Source organism: Bombina bombina, chromosome 5 (genome assembly GCF_027579735.1).
Source record: "Bombina bombina isolate aBomBom1 chromosome 5, aBomBom1.pri, whole genome shotgun sequence".
NCBI classification, from domain to species: Eukaryota; Metazoa; Chordata; class Amphibia; order Anura; family Bombinatoridae; genus Bombina; species Bombina bombina.
In genome coordinates this window covers 635457352-635476408 of record NC_069503.1, presented here as the reverse complement: position 1 = coordinate 635476408, position 19057 = coordinate 635457352, and positions in this window count along the sequence as shown.

Here is a 19057-nt window from a genome sequence, read left to right as displayed (position 1 = left end):
GTAGGCAAACAATCATCAGGCAATACCCAGGTTATGATCCAAACCTGCGATTCCTTCTAAGTTTAAAGGGACATGAAAACTAAAAATGTTCTTTCATGATTAAGCTAGAGAATACAATTTTCTAAAAAAAAATGTACTTATATTATCTAATTTGTTTCATTCTCTCGGTATGCTTTGTCGAATGAGCAGAAATGCACTAATGGTTGCTGACTGAACACATTGTTAAGCCACTGACAATCAGTATATATATGCAGCCACCAACCCGCAGTTATAACCTAGGTTCTTTGCTGCTCCTGAGATTTCAAGGATAAACCTTTCAGCAAAGGATAACAAAAGAATGAAGCAAATTAAACTTGGGGTTTATGTTAGGGTGTTAGGTTTAAACATAACTTTTTTTCCCCATAGATATCAATGGGGTTGTGTTACTGAGCTTTTCATTACACGATTGTAGGTGCTAGGTTTTTTTCTAACACGCTCTCCCTATTGATGTCTATGGGGAAAGCGTGTACAATCACATCAAAACAGTGATTGTATTTTGTGCGGTATGGAGCTCAACACAACTATATTGCACGCACAAGCCAGCTCTTTGAAAACTTGTAATGGCAGCGCTTTTAAGGGTGAAATAACGAGTTTGTTAAATACCCTCTATCGCGCATAACTTGTAATCTACCTGATAGAGCCTTGTTTTTTGTTATTTACCTGTCAAAACTATATATATAAGTTGCAAGATTTAAGCACTCGCTGTTCCCAATATTCAGCTACGGAGTGCCAACCAGTATATCCATAAAGTCATTCAACAAAAGATGCACTCGCCGTTTTTAAAAAAAAATGCTGTTTACTTCAAAAAGGTGAACATTTTCGGGGAGCAACCCCCGTCCTCAGAACCCTGTGAGAGCAAAAAATGTATATATAAACTCAATATATGAACCCTCCCGTTAGGGTCAACCACCTGAGCTTACACTCCAAGTATACAATAAACAAAAAACAGTGAAGTCCCAGGATTTTTCAAAGTGTGACAAATTTAATTGACGCTTCGGGGATGTTGCTTCCCTTTCTTCAGAACAAACAAATGGTGCAAAACACACTCTTATATAGGACAATTAAACAATAATTACCTCTTTCCCTGTGTAAAGGCGCCAAAATAGTGTCATACAAAATTATCACAAAATCGTCAAACCAGAAGTGGTATAGCAAGCCACTTCCGGATGGGCGTTTTAAACAACAGTAAATATCAAGCTGTAGCATAAAAAAACAAAAACACACACATAGCGATCAACAATAGTGCTAGATGTTCACAAGGTTGCAAAATACCATGATACAAAGTGTAAATGCAAAGAAAATCCGGACTGAGTAAGTACAGCTTACCCGGAAGTGACATCACCTAAACAAAACCGGAAGTGGGGCATTCTAAACAAATCTGTGTGTAGAGATAGCCAGTTTCCAAACCAGAAGTGGGGCATATTACGGTTACACAAAACACACAGCAGAACCTTATCACTACACATTCGATATATACAAGTGGAACATGTGAGCCATTAAACAAAATGGCAAAATCGAGTGTGGAGTGGAAGGCAGAAATGAGCAATTACCTCATAAGAACTAACATAGAAAAAATGAGTTGGGTAAGTGTTTAATATGTAAGAAGTTAAGAACAGTGTTGTAAGTGCTCAGAATATATGCACAAATATGTAATCAATTACTGGGTATGAACTACAAACCCAATACAGATAAACATTTCTGTAAAGAGGACTGTGAAAAAAATAAATCATAAACTAGGAACACTGAGATAGAAAAATAACATATTATACAAAATTCTTAAATGCACTGGTCTAAATCAAGAAAGGGTTACTCAGCAGAAAGGTGTCTCATGTGGTAATAACAGCTAAGATGTAGTTTCATGTAACTTACAGAAGTGTAGGGCCAAACTGGGTCATCAAAGGGATCTATAGCAGGAAGTGTATGTATTCCGTGTAACAAGGTTCCACTCCAGGGACAATATAATCCTGGGTAGAGCCCACATTGGGTGTGGTACTGCACATACCTGCTGTCTACAGACACCAAGGCACCTGCAGCACACCCAATACAGGAAAATACTTCTGCTACCAAAAACCCATCCGCACTAACTAAGCTACTATTTTCACATAAGACTACCTAGATCTGGCATAAAATTTAGTCCCTTTGGAACAACAGTGTCCAGTCTCAGGATCCAATCCGCCTGCCTTTTGAGAAGCATCTTTTTCCTATTTCCACTTCTTAGTGGTTTCGGGATATGGTCAATCAAGATCACTCTCAAAGAAGCCACAAGATGTTTAGCCTCCAACCAGTGGCGTTGTCAGGGTTTTTTCCCTGCTTTGTTTGCCATGTGCTGCTGGCAGCCATTTTACTCACCTTTCTTACTGAATCTGGTACAGAGTGTGTGATGCTGCTCATTTCCTGCACGCCCTCTTATGGCCAGACTGTTGTACATCATCCGTGTGAGACAGGTTGCAGTCTCAGAATTGTGATGTCATCACTTATTATTTAAAGGGCCTCTGTTCAGTATGCTTTGCCCTTGCATTGTCTCAGACCAATTTGTGAGTTCCTGTGTTCCAGTTCCTGTGTATTACCTGGCTAGTCTGACGTCTCTTCTGGTTCCTGATCCCTGGCTTGTTCCTGACTTTGCTGTTCTCCTTGTTCCTGATTCCGGCTCATCTAACTATTCGCTTTGGCTCCTGACTCGGCTTGTCTGACTACCAGCTCTGGTTTTGACTCCTGGCTTGAAATTTGACTTGTGGACTTTTTATAATTTTTGTTATTAATAAAGGTGTGATTGTTTTTTCACTTCTCATCTCAGTCTGATTCCTGGCACCCTGACATTACGCAAGGACCATGAATCCTGATGGTGCTAATAATCCACCTTTACCTACCATCATTTCCAGGATAGATAAACAGGATCACAGCTTGGATCAATTTGCACTAGCCCTGCAAACCCTGCTGACTCGCACTGCACATTTGGACCAGAGTGTCCCACAATGGCTGTTCATGTTTCCACTGCTGCACCTAGTCCTACCAGGAGCATGTCCGGTTCTGCACCTCTACCTCAGCATTATGGAGGTGCAGAGGGTTTTTGAACCAGGTGGGCATTTACTTTGAGATGTTACCTCAGGCATTTCCCTCTGACAGAGCTAAGGTGGGATTTCTCATCTCTTTACTCTCTGACATGGCCCTTGTCTGGGCTAATCCCTTTTGGGAGACTAATAAACCTGTGATTTCTAATTACCCTTAATTTGTGGCCTCCTTCCGAAAGGTATTGGATGTTCCAGCTTGCTCCTCCTCTGCTGCCAAATGACTCATTTCCATTCAGCAAGGTACGGGATCTGCTGCTCAATATGCCATTGCCGCAGAGGTTGGTTGGAACAACGAAGCCCTTGTTGCCACCTTCTTTCATGGGCTTTCTGATGCGATTAAAGACGAAGTTGCTGCCAGAGATTTACCAGAGGATCTCAAGGCTTTGGTGTCTTTTTTATTCCTAATTTGCATCAGACTCAGAGAGAGACCCTCTTTCAAGGAGCACTTGCGTAAGCCTCCTGTTCTGTTGTCTCCTACGTTGTCATTACCACCCATGCCTCCCTCTCCTCCCATGTCTCCTAGTCCCGAGTCACCAGGTACTGCTGTGCCAATGCAGTTGTGATTTACACTTCTCTCTGCGGCGGAGAAGGCCTTTAGGAGGAGGGAAGGGCTCTGACTCTATTGCGGGTTACAGGGCCACCTTTTAAAGTCTTGTTCTACATGGCCGGTTAAACGCTTGCACCTAGGGTCCTGTCAGGGGCAGACCTTGGGTGGTTTATCCTCGTCCCCGGAACCGTTAAAGGAGAAACCTTTGGTCACGGTTGTCCTTTCCTGGGTGGACTCCGTCATAGTCACCCAGGCTCTTGTTGACTCTGGTGCTGCGGGCTATTTCATTGACAGTGCTTTTGTCTCACAGCACTCCATTCCTGTATTTCCTCGCTCCATTCTGCTTGCTATTGAGGCAATTGATGGCAGGCCTCTTCAGCCTGCACTCGTTACTCATGAAACCACTCCTTTATTCATGGCTGTTGGGGCTCTCCATTTTGAAACCCTTCAGTAATAGGAGATTAACTTTCCGCATTTTCCGGTTGTTCTCGGTTATCCCTGGCTCCAAAAGCACAATCCCAGTCTCAAATGGCGTAGGTCCGAAATTTTGTCATGGTCTCCACAATGTATTGTGGAAACCAGTCAAAGTGCTGTGCACTTCTTCGGTATCTGAATTGCCTGAGGAGTACCGAGAGTTCCAATATGTTTTTGTCAAGGTGCGTGCCGGTACGTTGCCTCCTCACTGGTCTTATGATTGTGCCATAGACCTGCAACCCGGAGCCATTCCTCCTCGGAGCCGGGTTTACCCTCTCTCGGTTGCAGAGAATTGTGCTATGGAGGAGTATGTTGCCGATGCTCTGTCACAGGGAATCATCTGCAAATCCTGCTTTCCTGCAAGGGCTGGCTTCTTCTTTGTGAAGAAAAAGGGTGGCGAGTTAAGACCATGCATCGATTATAGGGGTCTTACTCGTCCTATCATTAAGAATGCTTACCCTATTCAGCTCATTACGGAACTCTTTGACCACCTCAAGGGAGCTACAGTCTTTTCTAAACTTGATTTTAAAGGGGCATACAATCTCATTAGGATTAAGGAGGGCCATGAATGGAAAACAGCATTTAACACCAGGAGCGGGCATTTATGAGTATCATGTAATGCCCTTTGGCCTATGTAATGCTCCAGCTGTTTTCCAGGAATTTATTAAAGATGTTCTACGAGATATGTTGCAACAGTGTGTTGTGGTGTACTTAGATGATATCCTCATACACTCACCCACTCTTGAGGCGCATCTTTCTGATGTTACACAAGTACTTCAGAGACTACGTGAGAACGGCCTGTATTGTAAACTTGAAAAATGTGAGTTCCATTAGACTCAAGTAACCTTCCTAGGTTATGTAATCTCTGTTGCAGGTTCTTCATGGATCCTGACAAGTTGTCTGCAGTCCTGCAATAGCATCGCCCAGTTGGTCTTCGCTCTATTCAAAGTTTTTTGGGCTTTGCTAATTACTATAGGAAGTTTATTAAAAACGTTTCTTCCTTGGTCAAACCTATCACTGACATGACCGGTAAGGATAATGATTGACTCCATTGGTCACCTACTGCCAATAAGGCTTTTGAGAGTCTTAAGACTGCCTTTGCTGCTGCTCCAGTTCTGGCTCATCCTAACCCTGTCCTACCTTTCATTCTTGAGGTCAATGCATCTGAGACTGGAGTAGGTGTCCTCTTGTCTCAACATCCTATGCCTGATGTTTTTTTGCATCCGTGCTGTTTCTTCTCTAAGAAATTGTCTCCGGCGGAGTGCAATTATGAAATTGGTGACAGGGAATTACTGGACATAATTTTGGCACTCAAGGAATGGAGACACCTTCTTGAGGGTACTAGCGTACCAGTGCTCATTCTTACTGACCACAAAAATTTGACTTATCTATCCGAAGCAAAACGTTTGTCACCCCCGACAGGACAGATGGGCGCTATTTTTGTCTTGGTTTAATTATGTGGTCTCCTACCTGCCTGGTAGTAAGAATGTTAGGGCTGATGCCCTCTCTCGTCAATTTTCGCCTTTGGCCACCATACGTACTAATTTGACTTCTCCCTTAGGGGAGGAGATCCTGGCTGCACAAACCAATGCACCTCCTGAGAAACCTAGTGGTAAGTGCTTTGTACCTGAGAATCTTCTAACTAAACTATTGCACACTTACCACTATCCTAAAGCCGACGGTCACCTGGGCAAGAACCTAATGATTTGGTCTGTCACTCGACAATTCTGGAGGCCAGGTCTTCGTTCTGATGTTGCTGCATATGTTGCCTTGTGCTCAGTCTGTGCATAGAATAAGACTCCTCGTCGTCTACCTGTGGGTCTTCTTCAACCTATTACTAATGGTGAGCATCCTTGGACACATCTTTCCATGGACTTCATTGTCGAGCTCCCTTTTTCCAATGGCAATACTGTTATCCTAATGGTGGTTGACAGTTTTTCTAAAATGTCACATTGCATTCCCTTCAAGAAGTTGCCTACTGCTCAGGAGCTTGCTTCAATTTTTGCCCAGGAGGTCTTCCGTTTACATGGGTTACCCAAGGAGATAATGTCGGATCGGGGTAGCCAGTTTGTCTCCAGATTTTGGCGTTCCTTTTGTGCTCAAATAGGGATCCAGCAATGCGCATCTCCAATGTTTTTCATGTCTCCCTCTTGAAACCATTGGTTTGTAATCGGTTTACCCCTGTGTTGCCTCGTCCCCATCCTATCTCTGTTGACAACCATGAAGAATATGAGGACAGCAGCATTATTGACTCTCGTATGTCCAGGGCCCGCGTACAGTATTTGGTTCACTGGAGGTGCTACGGTCCAGAGGAGCATTCATGGGTTCCTTCCTCTAAGGTTTATGCTCCCGCCCTCCTACGTGCCTTCCATGCCCATTTTCCCAAAAAGCCTTTTGTCCTCCCGTGGGGGAGGGGTTGTTGAGGAGAGGGTACTGTAAAGGTTTTTTCCCTGCTTTGTTTGCCATGTGCTGCTGGCAGCCATTTTACTCACGTTTCTTACTGAATCTGGTACAGAGTGGCCAAACTGTTGTACATCATCCGTGTGAGACAGGCTGCAGTCTCAGAATTGTGATGTCATCACTTATTATTTAAAGGGCCTCTGTTCAGTATGCTTTGCCCTTGCGTTCTCTCAGACCTGTTTGTGAATTCCTGTGTTCCAGTTCCTGTGTATTACCTGGCTAGTCTGACGTCTCTTCTGGTTCCTGATCCCTGGCTTGTTCCTGACTTTGCTGTTCTCCTTGTTCCTGATTCAGGCTTGTCTGATTACTTGCTTTGGCTCCTGACTCGGCTCATCTGACTACCAGCTCTGGTTTTGACTCCTGGCTTGTTATTTGACTTGTGGACTTTTTATTATTTTTGTTATTAATAAAGGTGTGATTATTTTTGCACTTCTCGTCTCAGTCTGATTCCTGACACCCTGACAGGTGTGCACCAGTTGGTCTGATCGTCCCTTATCAATGGCCTGCCTCATGGCAGTTCTATGATTTGCCATGCGTTCCCATAATGTCCCTTGGGTCTTCTCAACATAGTGTTTCCCACATGGGCAGAATAACATGTACACTATATATTCCGTGGTGCACATGATGGAATGTAAGATGGTGTACCTCTTGTTATTATGTGGGTGGTTGAACTTCGTTGTGGCCTCAGTTCTGACCAGAGGGTCTCGGATATTGGCATTGCGTCTATATCCCATCATGAATGTGGTTTTAGAATCAGAGTGTAGGATAGTCCAGTGTTTTTTTGCTATTTGGCCCAATTGTGTTGTCTTAGGAGCAAAAGTAGTGGTCATAATCAGTTTTGGAGCTTCATCTTTAGTGGCAGTCTGCTTGTGAAAGACATCATCTTGAGAAAGTCCCTTGATTTGTTAAAAATTTTTCTATTTTATTTCTTATGAGCTAATTGCTCATTTCTGCCTTACACACCACACTCGATTTTGCCATTTTGTTTAATCTCTCACATGTTCCACTTGTTTATATTGAATGTGTAGTGATAAGGTTCTGCTGTGTGCTTTGTGTCACCGCAAATTATATGCCCCACTTCCAGTTTGGGAACTGGCTATCTCTACACACACACATTTGTTTAGAATGCCCCACTTCCGGTTTTGTTTAGGTGATGTCATTTCCTGATTTTCATTGCATTTACACTTTGAATCATGGTATTTTGCAACCTTTTAAACATCTAGCAATATCGTTGATCGCTATGTGTCTGTTTTTGTTTTTTTATGCTACAGCTTGATATTTACTGTTGTTTGAAACGCCGGACTGGAAGTGGCTTGCTATACCACCTCCGGTTTGACAATTATGTGATAAGTTTGTATGACTATTTTGGCTCCTTTACACAGGAAAAGAGGTAATCATTGTTTAATTGTTTCTCCTATTTAAGAGTGTGTTTTGCACCACTTGTTTGTTCTGAAGAAGGGAAGCAGCATCCCCGAACATCACACTTTGAAAAATCCTGGAACTTCACTGTTTTTTTGTTTAGTATATACTGTATATATATATATATATATATATATATATATATATATATATACTGTATGTGTGTGTATATATATATATATATATTTATTTTATTTTTTTAAGAAGACAACCCAAGGCATTGATCTAGGCCAATTTTGGTATATTTCATGCCATTATTTAACTGACAAAAGTGATCATATAAAAAAAATTGTTAACTTTTTCACAAACTGAAAGTATTTACATACCGCTTGTGCAATGACACAAAATGGTTGTAAAAGCTTCTCTGGGATCCCTGTTGTTTAGAAATAGCAGACATGTATGACTTTGCCATTGGTTTTAGGTAATTAGAAGGCTGCTAATTGCAGCTGCGCACAACATTTAAATTATTCCCGGCAGTGAAGAGGTTAATCGGGTAGTATCAATTAAATTTGTCACACTATGAAAAATCCTGGAACTTCACTGTTTTTTGTTCAGTATATATATATATATATTTTTATTTATTATTATTATTATATTTTTTTAAGTAGACAACCAAAGGCATTGATCTAGGCCCATTTTGGTATATTTCATGCCATTATTTAACTGAGCAGATAATGGAACATAACAATATCATTATCAATTTAAGTTTGCATACCCTTAATGAACATGAAAGGAGCCTGCTGAATAAGGGGCTGTCCTTTGTTCCAAACAAAAGGGTTAACAAACTTGACTTTATGATAGATATGCATAGATTCTCTAGACAATTAAAGTTTAAAGAATTTTTCCAGGACCATGAGAAAACAATTGGTAGAGGATTTCACACTACAGGGAGTGAATCTAAATTTGAGCCCCAAAATTGTAGTTCCAGTATTAAAACATTCGTCCGAATGGTACAGGAGCAGGAACTAGAAAGATTCCATCAATAAAATGGAAAGACAATTTGACTAGGAATCAACGAGAAGCGATCCAGAGTCTACGAAATGACAGCACTATTGTGATCCGCCCTGCAGATAAGGGCGGCGCCATTGTGTTGTTAGACTATGTGGATTACCGTGATGATATCCTATCACAACTTCAAGATTATAATACGTATCTGAAATTGACTTTGACCCCACTGATAAATTTAAGACACAATTGCAGGGTCTGGTGGACTCGGGGGTATCACATGGATACCTTACGAAGCCACTGGGCAGGCAGTTGGTGACTGCCTCCCCGATGATTCCTATTTTGTACACGATACCCAAGATACATAAGTCCCTGAGTAAACCGTCGGGCCGTCCAATCGTCTCTGCACGTGACTCTCTGCTGCAATCGGTAGCACAGTATGTTGATTTCTTACTTCAACCGGTTGTACAAGATACTAAAGCCTTCCTCCTTGATTCCAGGGAATTACTGAGACTATTGAAAGAGGTCCGTATAGAGAAAGAAGATCTACTCGCAGTGTTAGATGTCAATAGTCTGTATACCATTATACCCCATCGGGTTGGTTTCGACACTTTGAAAGAACAATTGGCGGTGGCTTCAAATACATATGTTGGTCCCCCTATTGAGTACCTGCTTGATTTGGCAGAATTTTGCCTATCAAAGAACTATTTTAAGTTTGAGAAATCTTTTTTTCTCCAAATAGCAGGCACGGCGATGGGGTCAAATGTGGCCCCATCGTATGCCAATCTATTTATGGTAGGTTTTGAAAATCACCATCTATGGAGCATCGATGTACCTCAGATAATTTTCCATAAGAGGTACATCATTGACATTTTTTTGATTTGGAGAGGTGACACGGAAAGTTTACAACAGTGGTACCACAGATTTAACAACACAGACACGACAGTTAGGTTCAATATGACAAGTAGTGATCAGCAAATAGAGTTTTTGGATCTTTTGATCACTAAAGACGCTATGGGATTACAGACATCACTATATTCAAAGCCGACTGATCGTAATTCTTTGTTAATGGCTCACAGTTGTCATCCTCCCTCATTGTTGAGAGGCATCATCAAGTCCCAGTATATTAGGGCTATTAGGAACAATTCTAATAGAGAGAAGGGGGAGTCACAGGTATGTGAGATGCAGCATAGATTTGCCCAAAGGGGATATCCGGCTGGCACTCTGGATGAAGTCAAGAAACAGACACAAAATATGACGCAGGAAACACTCTTAAAGAAAAGTGAAAAGCAAAAGGACCCTGTTACTAAAATTATCTTCACAACCACCTTTGCCCCTAATACCTCTAAAGTTGGACAGACACTAAGAGAAAATTGGCACATCATGCTCTCAGACCCGAAACTGAAGTTTGTAAATAATGCACGTCTGCTGGTTGGGTACAGACGTAACATGAATCTAAGAGATCTCTTGGTCATCTCGGATCCAATACAGAGCTACACAGACAGAGATCGGTTTCACACAAGGAAGGGATGTTACCGATGCCCAAACTGCACCACATGTAATGCCATAATAGCAACTAAGAAATTCAGTCATCCACATGGAAATAAGGTGTACACAATCAACTTCCCCATAACATGTACCACAACATTCGTGGTATACTTCATTATCTGTCTGTGTGGACTTCACTATGTGGGAAAGACCCAAGGCACCATATGGGAGAGGATGGCGAACCACTGTTCAGCCATCAGAGCAGCTTTAAAGAAAGGCGAAGCAGATCAACCGGTGGCACGCCACTGGGTAACAGCGAAACACTCAATAGCTGCAATAAAATTGATCTTGATCGACCATATTCCCAAACAAACAAGAGGAGGTGATAGAAACAAACTACTGCTGAGACGGGAGGCTCAGTGGATGTTCCGACTGGGGACTTTGTATCCAAAAGGACTGAACTCTCCACCGGACTATGGTGCTCTGATATAATGTAATGTAGTGATTGGGGTTGAGAGGGCTATGGTTCTCCATTTGTGTTGGTGGTGACTGTCACCGGTAGGTTGTGGATTGGGACCGCCATGTACACACTCCCACTGGAGGGTGGGTCTGTGTGCTAGTGTGGACAGAGGGGTACGTGGGAAATGACATAGATCATGTTGTGGTTCATGCCATTCCCTGTTGTCTCTGCCTGAGACCTGCGGGTTTGGTGACGGTCATTCACTGTGCGCATGGGGACAGCCTAGATATTCTCATCTCTAACAACATTGAATGACATTGGTGTTAAGTCATATGAGCAATCGGGTTTACGAAACACTTAAAATATATGTAACAATATGTGAAAACCAATACTACGGTGTAACATGTAGATTATGGTAGATAAGTATACACATCGTGATATAGAGACACATGTAGATGTGTATTAGTGTATATTTGGATATCCAATTCAAATGATATGTGCTGATACTTGTTCCTATTTACTGATGGGTTGTTTGCTATTTGTTATTCTTTTGATCACTATGGTTGTATTAATGGCACAAAATTCCTATTATCTTCTATGAGTGGTGTGCTGGGTACCTGTTCAGGCTATAATAAAGCAGATCAACATGGCATGCGTGGTGCTAAAACACGAGTGACGTTTAGTTACCGAAACCAGAAGTGACGTAACTTCTGGTGGCGGTCTTAGGATACGCATGCATAGGAAAACACGAAGGCATGTCTGGACACTGAGAGCATGGTTTTTTACAACGATTATGACTATATAGACATGTGATAAATCACAAAATGGCACTAGATTGGATAAAGGTATTAAGAATATGGGTGACACAGTGTATGTTCACTACATTATATCGGAAGTGGTTGTTTAACTTCCGGAGTTTGATTTAACATCGTCATGATGAATATTATAAGGAAATATATGTTGGATGATGACTATATACAGCAAGAAAAAAACTTTCTGCGCTAAACAACCCTAAACAATCAAACTTTCATAACTATGATGAACTAACAGTAATAAAGATGGGGGAGACAATGCATAAAGCCTTATGTAAACACTAATGATACACGCAAACAATCCAGCACAAAAAGGTAAGTATACTGAAGGGTTTCTCAGACGGTATTGACAGCGTTTATGATAATGTCCAGAACAGAGTCTGCATTCAAGTGTAAAAGTAATAAATGCGTCTCAAATACCGTAAAAATCTCTCACCAAAGAGTTCAGTCAAACGGCTTGCCACAAAGGGCTTGAATTTTACCCGACTTGGAGAAACAAGGAGATCGGTATAGCTGGTCCGTGCACACTGTTGTGCTCCGTGTTCCTTGATGCCGCACAAGCAAGTCGGGTGATGACGTCACTTCGTATCAACTACAGAATCAGAGATGCTGCTCTTCTGAAGCTGGGTTCTTCTCCCCTCAGCCAACGTATACATGCAAAAGAGATCGGGGAAAAAAAGCGCAACCTTGATTCAAGTGGATTTTATTACACTTTTAAAAGACAAAGCGCAAGGTAAGTAATACACTTACCAAATAAACAAGATAAAAAGGCACATAGTAATTGAGCAGGCAAGACAGGAACAGCAGGGTACACCGGTAAAAATCACCACATCCCACCAGGTAGATTCCAGATCCCAATACACCTTCTGGCCTGTAGCAGCTTTAAAGTCTATTATGTGTATCAGTCATACACCAAGTAATGTGAACACCTCAACGCGTTTCCTTGTCTGACAGACGGGCTTTCTCAAGAGGAAAAATAATGATAGTCTATGCCTATAGTGTGAACCCTTTATATGTGTGTTAATTACTAGTCATGGTAACACATATTTTTCCCATGACTGGTAATTAACACACATATAAAGGGTTCACACTATAGGCATAGACTATCTTTTATTTAAGGTTCAGTGTGTTTGTATACTTTATGTTCTGAGGAAGGGGAGGTCTACTCCCCGAAACGTCAATAAATTTGACCCCTGTTTTTGAAGAAATCCTGGTTCCTGCTTTGTTGAAGATTGTTTATTACACAGAACCTTCAGGTGGTTGTCTCATGGAGGGCAAATTCACATAGTGTGGTACAAAATGGTTGTAAAAGCTTCTCTGGGATCCCTGTTGTTTAGAAATAGCAGACATGTATGACTTTGCCATTGGTTTTAGGTAATTAAAAGGCTGCTAATGGCAGCTGCGTACAACATTTCTATTATTCCCGCCAGTGAAGAGGTTAATCGGGTAGTATCAATTAAATTTGTCACACTTTGAAAAATCCTGGAACTTCACTGTTTTTTGTTCAGTATTTTTATTATTATTATAATGATATTTTTTTTAAGTAGACAACCAAAGGCATTGATCTAGGCCCATTTTGGTATATTTCATGCCACCATTTCACTGACAATAGTGATCATATAAAAAAAAAATTGTTAACCTCTTCACAGACTGAAATTATTTACATACCGCTTGTGCAATGAAACAAATGGTTGTAAAAGCTTCTCTGGGATCCCTGTTGTTTAGAAATAGCAGACATGTATGACTTTGTCATTGGTTTTGGGTAATTAGAAGGCTGCTAATTGCAGCTGCGCACAACATTTCTATTATTCCCGGCAGTGAAGGGGTAATCAGGTAGTATGTAAGGTTAATTTTAGCTTTAGTGTAGAGATTACCCTCTTACCTGACTCTTCCCACCCCCTGATCCCTACCTGAATCCCCAAACAGCTCTCTTCCCTCCTTCATCCCCCACTGGTCACCACCATCTTAGGTATTGACAAACAGTCTGCCAATATGAAGATTTAAGGGAATTTTTTTTAGATGATTTGGGCTTTTTGACATAGTGCATTAACCTGCTGGACTTAGCCATCAGAAAATGTGTACACTGTAGATATAAAGGGATGGACATGGTCAGCAACAATACTCAGGTAGGCCGTGGCATTTAAACAATGCTCAATTGGTAATAAGGGGCCCAAAGTGTGCCAAGAAAATATCTCCCACACCATTACACACCAGCCTCAATTGTGCTCAAGCGATCATGTTTACTTTCAACCTGTTAACGCACGCTAATTTGGATGCACGCAAACAGCCATGATAAACCCGATAACGTTTGTGCACAACAGTAAGCACGCCATTCGTAATCTAGCCCACTAGCCTGCAATCTTCCAACTCCATACCCATCAACCCCCTCTCCCACTCACTCTGAATCTCCCCCCCAGCCACCGAGAATTAAGTTTGTTCCTTACTTTCTTCCTCACTACCTGCCTGCTCAACCTTATCCCTTTCTATCTAATACCTCCTCTCTCTTCCACACTGAATCCTCTTACTCACATCTTCGGCTGATCTCTTTTTTACCGGTTCATTGCCATCTTCTTTCATACATGCAATGGTCATTCCCATACTTAAAAAAAAACTTCCTTGACCCTAATTCTCCAGCAAACCACTGCCCCATATTACTGCTTCCTGTCACGCTGCTCCGTCTCAGCGCACGCCACTCAGTCTCAGTGGCAGCTCACTTTCTATACCTTGCCCAAGTATAGGTTGTTCTCTTTATTCCTGGGTGCTCTTTATTATTGCTGACTCTGGAATTACTTACTGCTGCACAACTCTGCTTGCCTCTGACCGCTCTCTGTTGTTTAACCCCTGAACTGCCGGATTGCCTTACTGCTGCTGAACTCGGCTTGTCTCTGACCACGCTCTGTTGTTTAATTCCTGAACTGCCGGATTGCCTTACTGCTGCTGAACTCGGCTTGTCTCTGACCACTCTCTGTTGTTTAACCCCTGAACTGCTGGATTGCCTTATTGTTGCCGGACTTTGCCTGTCTCTGACCACTCTTCTGATTAACCCCTGAACTGCTGTTACTGTGGATTGCCTCATTGTTGCCGAACTCTGCTTGTCTGACTACTCTCCAGTTGATCCCTGTAGTGCAGAGAAGAATTGCCCCTCTACTGTGAGTACTGTTGCCTCATTTACTTATCTATTATCTTGTTCTGGGATATTTCCTTATCCACTTGACGCTGGGGTAAGAAGACTGCTGGCCAAGTTTGGTCTGATAGGGAAATATCCCATGAGCATTACATTATACATGGGCCATGGACCCAAATGAGGTAGCTAGAGCAATCTCTCTTCTGGGAATCCACACCTCACACCTGCAAAGCCTGGATTCCAAATTGGAGAATATTACTACTATGCTCTCCTCACTTGTTGCTGCGCCTGTTGCCACACAGCCTGTCCCTTCTGCTAGTACCACAACCTCCTCCCCTGCTTCTGGTAGCATACCACGGATACGTTGCCTGACAAGTTTGATGGCACTGCCGACTGCAGGGGTTTTCTCAACCAGTGCAGACTGCATTTCTGCAATGACCCTCATACCTTCCAGTCTCATCAGTCAAAGGTTAGCGTTATCATTTCTTTGATTAAAGACAAGGCCTAGCCTGGGTCTCTCCCCTTTTGGAACATAGTGCTCAAATCCTGAACAATTCTGATACCTTCATTTCTGCATTATCTTCCGTATTTGGGACTTCTGGTCACACTTCTGCTGCAGAGTACTCCCTGTTGGATCTCCGTCAGAGCAATAGATCTGTGGCACAATATGCCATTGAATTTCGCACCTTAGCACTTGAGACCAGTTGGAATAGTAGTGCTCTCAAGGAGGCCTTCATGAGTGCATCAAGGATGAGCACACTTATCATGATGTTCCCTCTTCCCTGGATGATTTTATAGCACTCAGCATCAGTCTGGATTCTTGCTTTTAGGAAAGACAAGCTGAGAGAGAGTGAACTCGCAGAATGCTTCCCTCTCGTCCTCCTACCCATCCAGCCAATAGACCGGCCTCTACCCTTCCAACACCTCCCGTTACCTCTTCCCTTAAATCCTCGGAATCTGAAAGACAGAGAAGAAGGAGATTAAGACTGTGCTTCTATTGTGGTTCTAATGCACATAAACTTAAGAATTGTGATATACTGCTGGGAAAAGGGGTACCTCTAAGCATGGCCATTACTGATTCCCCTCACTCTTCTTGGATCTTGTTACCTATTACCCTCACCTTTCTCTAGATCTCTGTCCACGCTCAGGCCCTTATTGATTAAGGGGCAGCCGGAAATTTCCTAGATCACCGATTTATGATTCATGCAGGGTTGCCTCTTCTTCAGAAAAAACAATGTCTAAAAATAAGCATTCTGGATGGCACTCCCCTTAGATCAGGTTTAATCCATTTCGAATCAGCACCCCTAACCATGACTGTGGGGGTCCAACATTCTGAACAGTTGCAGTTTGATGTAATTCATTCTCTAGCACAACCAGTTATCCATGGTCTTCCATGGCTACGTAAACACAATCCTCAATTCGACTGGACTGAAGGACAGTTGGCCTCCTGGGGTAAATCCTGTTTTCACTCCTGCTTGGCTACGGTAACTCCACTACAACACATTCCTATAGCCAGCCTTCTGACCCCTTCTAACCTTCCCTCAGTATATGGAGACTTTACGGATGTCTTTGAAAAGAAAGCAGCTGATGTGCTAAAACCTCACAGTGCTTATGACTGCAAAATTGACCTCTTTCCTGGAGCCCCACTTCCTAAAGGAAGGACTTATCCACTGTCCAAAGCTGATACCAAGGCCATGGAAGATTTTTTCCAAGAGAATTTAGCTAAAGGCTTCATTCGCCCTTCCTTCTCTCCTGCCGGGGCTGGGTTCTTTTTTGTCGGTAAAAAGTATGGTGGTTTGAGACCCTGTATCAACTACAGAGCCCTAAACAACATCACAATCAAGAATCATTATCCTATTCCCTTGATTGCTGAATTATATGATTCACTCCAAAATGTGAGCTACTTTACAAAATTAGATCTTCTTGGGGCATGCAATCTCATTCGCATCTTCCCAGGACATGAGTGAAAGACCGCCTTCAAAACGAGATCAGGGCATTATGAGTACCTTGTAATGCCTTTTGGGCTGTGCAATGCCCCTGCTGTCTTTCAAGTATTCGTCAATGATGTCTTCCATGACCTCCTTAATCGCACTGTCATCGTCTATTTGGATGACATTCTCATATTCTCGGTCACCCTAGAAAAGCATCATGAGCATGTGAGACAGGTGCTTCTTCGTCTCAGAGACAATTCTCTGATAGCCAAGTTGGAGAAATGTGAATTCGATCATGTCCGAATTCAATTCCTTGGATATATTATCTCTAAAGATGGTTTCACCATGGATCCCACTAAGTTAACAGCAGTTCTGGAAAGGCCTCAGCCCAACACATTGAAGGAGTTACAGAGATTATTGGGGTTTTCCAACTATTATACAAAATGGTTGCTCCACTCACTGAGCTGACTAAACAGAAAAGAGATTGTAAGAATTGGCCCCCAGTAGCTGTGGAAACCTTCTCTCATCTGAAGATGGCCTTTTGTACTGCTCCTGTGCTACATCATCCTAATCCTGATTTACAGTTCACCTTAGAGGTTGATGCCTCTGAAATTGGAGCTGGTGCAGTTTCAACCTCCAAGTTGCATCCTGTGGCCTTTTTCTCTAAGTGGTTTTCTCCTGCAGAAAGGAATCACGATGTGGGAAATCATGAACTCCTAGCCATCAAGATGGCCCTTAATGAATGGCGTCACTGGCTAGAGGGTACTACTAACCCCATTCAGATTCTCATGATCACAATTACCTGACGTACTTAGATGTACTCAATCCTCGACAAGCCAGGTGGGCCTTATTCTTTTCCTGTTTTAACCTTATAGTCTCTTACCTTCCTGGGACGAAAAATAAAAAGGCTGATGCACTTTCTTGACAGTTTCCTCAGTCTAATAACTCTTCTGAAGCTCCTATCGAACACATCATACCCCCTCCTGTGTGGTTGCTTAGTTTAACACCTCTCTTCTTCAAAGACTGCAACGTGCCCAGTCAAGGAAACCTAGGCTCCTGAGATCCTTTATATTCCTCCAAAACTTTGCTTTCTTGTGCTATCCTGGGCTCATGACAGCAAGTTGTCAGGTCATCCTGGTTTTACAAAAACCTTTAAATTCCTTTCCCAACACATGTAGTGGCCTCCCCGTTCCCTACCTCATGACCTACTTCAACCATTGTTCATACCTAAACAACAATGGACACATATAGCCATGGATTATGTTGTAGATCTCCCTCCTTCTGACCATCATACAGTCATCTGGGTTGAGGTGGATCGATTCTTCAAACTTACTAATGTTGTAACTTTACCTAAGTTACCTACAGCCCAAGAATTGTCCACTCTTTTTCTGTTACTCGTGGTACGGCTCCATGGTATAAACATAAATATTGTCTCCGACAGAGGACCTCAATTTATTTCTACCTTTTGGAGGAGCTTTTGCAAATTGCTTGGAACCACTGTTTCTTTGGCCTCTGGTTATCACCCCCAGACTAACAGGCAGACGGACAGAACCAATCAGGATCTTGAAGCTTATCTCAGACCATATGTCAATTCACAGCATACTAATTGGTCTGGGTTGTTACCCCTAGCTGAACCGGCTAAGAACACCCATTGGCATTCTTCTCTACGATGCTCTCCTTTCCAGGCCACAGCTGGTTATCAACCTTGTGTCTTCCCTCTTTCCACACAGTCTACAGGAGTTCCTGCTACAGAACGTCATCTTACTGATCTCACTACCCATTGGTTTGCCGATCATCATCAAGCTACTGTTCGTGCCTTTTCAGTAGGTGAACGTGTCTGGGTCTCTACCCGACATGTTCATTTACATCAACCCTGTCATAAGCTAGATACTAGGTATATCGGCCCTTACAAGTTCCTCAAAAGACTATGTCCTGTTGCCTGCAAAATGGCTTTGCCCAGAACCTTGCGCATACACCCGGTCTTCCACATATCACTGCTCAAGCCTTACATTACGAACAGATACACTCGACTCAGACCTCCTCCTCCTCCGCTATTAATTCATGGAAAACCTGAATATGAGGTTGCTAAAATTCTGGACTCCAGATTCAGGCACAGGCAACTACAATACCTAGTGCACTAGAAGGGTTACTCTGTGGCGAATCGGTCCTGGATTCCAGCCTGTGATGTTCATGCTCCATTTAATGCTACTTATCCCTCCATGCCAAGTTTGGGTCCCTAAGGTACCCTTTAAGAAGGGGGCTGTGTCACGCCGCTCTGTGTCAGCGCACA